The 3641-nt window shown below is 49.6% G+C and overlaps 1 long non-coding RNA gene across 1 annotated transcript; it reads left to right on the forward strand.

The window, feature by feature from the left end:
- Positions 1 to 343: 343 nt before the first annotated feature.
- LOC118177964 lies at positions 344 to 3328 on the forward strand. The gene is made up of 3 exons (XR_004755993.1): positions 344 to 689; positions 1645 to 1780; positions 2802 to 3328. It is a non-coding gene; the product is annotated as an uncharacterized LOC118177964 (long non-coding RNA).
- Positions 3329 to 3641: the final 313 nt, after the last annotated feature.

Here is a 3641-nt window from a genome sequence, read left to right on the forward strand (position 1 = left end):
GCAAGACTAGTCTTTTATGTACAGGAAACAGGAGGCAAAAGATCACATCAGAAGTCAGAGGCAGCGACGAAGACGGGCCGAGAGCTCTTCACATGAAACCACATGCGCTCAACAGCTCGTCGATTAGTGCACACACCTGCCGAAGATGCATTTAAAGCCTCTGCATTTGTGATGGTTTTGGCTCTGGAGCCAAATCTCTGCTCAGATGTAAGGGCAGCACCAGCACAGAATGTATGAGCATGTGTTTATTGCTGTGAAAGATATTGATCCCTAGGGACGGGGAGAAATGTCCTGCCCCCGTGCTGTCTCAGGTCAGCCCACCTACCTGCAAGGGATGGGTAAGTATGGTGACACCCGGGAAGAAGCTGTGCATCCACACAGCCCACCTTTCAGTCAGGTGTTTACAGGGGCCTTGCTACAGCTGGAGTGGGAAAATAGCAGTATTTTCACTCATTCCCTTCTAAAAGTTGTTTGTTTGTGTGTTTTTCAGGAAAACAACATTTCCAAAACCTGTTCTCTATTTGCTCTCCTGCAACACTGAGGAGGGACAAGGAAATGTTGATCCTGAACTGCCAGGCACCCACAGGACACGCTTGCCTGGTCTACACCCAAACTTTGCATTTCCAGATGCCCTGAAACGCAATTTCAGTTCAGCAGCAAGAAGAAACTCAGTATCTACAATACAAAAGGTAATTACAGTGCTTACAGTTATTCATTAATTCATGTAGCATATTTCCTGTAATTAATACCATGCCCACGCAGTGCCTATGTTAATACACTTGCCAGCACCTGAAATGTATTTCTGCAGCTTTCAGGATATGAAAGCGGGTCAGGAAAGCTGAGGAGGGAAAAGCTTGAACAGCACAGATCTGCTGCTGTGCTTAAAGGGATGCTGTAAAACTTAGAACAAATAATATAATCTCCATTACTATTGCTATTAATAGCCCTGTAATCACATGAAATTGGCTTTTTTTTTTTCCCCCTGGTGGATTTTAAACTCCACTATGTATTTTTGCTTGTCATTTACTCTTTGCATATTGGGCAAAATGAAAAAATAATTACTGGCTTGCTTTATTTAACTCTATCACCTCTGCTGGCAGCTCCTCCTGCCTCCCAAATCCCTACATGAGAACACTTGCACAGGACAGCTGTGAGGGCAGGCTTTGGCCGTCCTGCAGGACACCAGCCTGCATGCTGCTGCAGGGCAGCCCGAGCCCAAACCCCTCCCCAAAAACAAGGTGCATGATTTCACCACACCTCTGCCTCTTAAAGTCTCTACCCAGATATGGTTCACATGTTTTTGCATGCTTATTTTTGTTCTGAGCCAAGATGACCCTTGAAAAGGCCGTGGTGATGTTCCCACACCTGTTTGGGGGGAAAAAAAAAAAAAAAAAAAAAAGCCAGGGGTGCTGCCTGTGAGCACCCGGAGAACAGGCAGCATGGGGCTCACCTGCTGCCATGGGTCTCCTACGCCACCCAGCAAATCTGGCATTGAAGTGGCCAGCAGGGAAACTGGTGAGACTAGGGAAACTGGTGAGATTAGGAGCCACCAGCATCAGTTCTGCCCCCTTCCTCTTGTCCTGCAAGGCAGCTGCTCCACTGCAAGATGCCAAAGGTGCCCCCATTAGCACCCACCCACCCCAGTACCACTGCAGGGAGCACCGGGCTCCAGTTCTGGCAGAGACCCCGTGCCACAAGGTAGCAGGGACAGCAGTGGAGAAATGAGGACCAGCAATTGCAAGTGACATGTTCCTGAGTGCTCCTCCAGAGACGCAAAAAGGTATTTTGCTCACAAGCCCTACTGGCCCCAGGGGAGCTCAGCCCCGCCAGGTCATTGGGCTGAATCAAATTGCCAATGTGCAGCAGCGAAATCTCATCTGCAGCGTCCTATGTACGCATACGGGGCTCACGGCTCTTGACGGCTGTTTTGATGAGCTGCTGAAAGTATGAGATCCAGCAGGAAACTGTAAATGAGATCTCATCTCACATCAGCAGATATGGCATAGCCTCGTCCCAAGCAGACCTCATAAAAATTAGTATTTATTAGACTGCTTTAGAGCAGCTCTGGATGGTTTGTGTGCTTTTTGTCTGCATTAAGCGTTCCAGCCCTGATGTTTTGTCTTCTGCCTGCTCACACAGGCTCACCCAAATCTCGCCAAGCCTCCAGCTCCCACTCCCTTTGGTGGCAGTGAGCACTCTGCTTTTTCTCCTTGAAATTGAGTCACCCTGACTTTCAAGTCCCACATCTTCACAAGTCTTTTTGGGGTGAAAACTACAATCTAAGGGTGTCTGTGCTCTGCGCTAAGCAAAAGGAGGCAGCACAGTCCTGGGTGGGAGTTGGATGAGTGGCTGCATCGATCTCGGCTGGCATGGGGCCGTGGGGACAGCCCACGCACAGGGAGCTGCTGTGTTTTGGCTCACAGTGCTTTGGTATCAGCAGTTTGCAGAGGATGGCAATTGTCAGCAAGCCACACACAAACAGAATAGCTTTATACCATTGCACCCAGGAACAGGAGAGGACAGAGGATTTGGGAAATAAGTGTATTTCCTGTGATGGTGCCTCCTTATATCACCTGTGTGCTTAGCTTGTGGTGTGGTGCTACACTTCTCCAGAACATTGCTTAAACTGTATCCTAGCTCTGCTTATATTTACAGTCCTGGGCTTTTAGCTGAACTGTCCTTCAGCTTCTAGGAGCTGGAGCTGGGAATTGGGTCCCTGCTCATCTCCCCCAGGCACTTGCTGTGTTGTCCTGGGTAGAACGCCCCATGCCTCTCTGAGCCTCTGTTTCCCTGCTTTTGAGAATGAGCTGAAAGTGTGTGTCTCGCTGCCTGCTCACAGCATATTCATCACCTGGGCCTTCAGATCAGGGAATTTTTCCTGTAAAGGTCTCCAACAGCTGTAGGTGGCTGGTGCCCAGGAAGACACAAGGGCTGTGTTTCCAAGGTCTCTCATGCTGGCTGGTCTCTCCCCTCCCTCATTTGTGTGATGTGTTGCATGTAACTTGCTCCAGAGGGGGAAACATCCCAGAAAATATTTTGTTTGTTTGTTTCGGATGTCTCCCTTTTGATTGTTAAGCTATTTTTATTAAGACAGTGATGAAATCTCAGCTCTATTTGCAAAAGGATTTAAAGGAAACTGTGGCTGGTATCCTTTGGCTTAACTGTCTGTGCAAGTCCATGGTACAAAAGCTATGAACAATGAGGGCTTTCAGTGAAATTAAACATGAAAAAAAATATTTTCTCCTACTATTGATGAGGCCAGTAACAGTGCAGCCTGGGAAACTGCAGAAAGCAGGTATCTGGCCCCCTCTGTTGTTTAAAAACCTTCCTTTCTTCATGTTTTCTTTACCTAAGGATCTGTGACTTGCGCATCCGCACCTGGAAAATCCCTGGCAGGCCGTGGAGCTGCTGCAAGGCTTTGCACCTGAGGGAGCGCAGCCCTAACAGCGGGGCAGTGCTGGAGTCTTTGTCGGACGGGCGCTTGTCGGGACCTTGGTACTGAGGTACCCTGAGTTAGGGGGCAGACCGCGGAGAAGCCGCCCCGTCAGGATCGCGGCCCCGAACCTCCCTTCGCTTTTTATTTTCCGCCTCCCAGCCCCAGCGCCGGCCGCCGGCCGCGCCGCACCCCGGGACCCGCGGCC

The sequence above is a fragment of the Oxyura jamaicensis genome, chromosome 24 (assembly GCF_011077185.1).
Source record: "Oxyura jamaicensis isolate SHBP4307 breed ruddy duck chromosome 24, BPBGC_Ojam_1.0, whole genome shotgun sequence".
Taxonomy (NCBI): Eukaryota; Metazoa; Chordata; class Aves; order Anseriformes; family Anatidae; genus Oxyura; species Oxyura jamaicensis.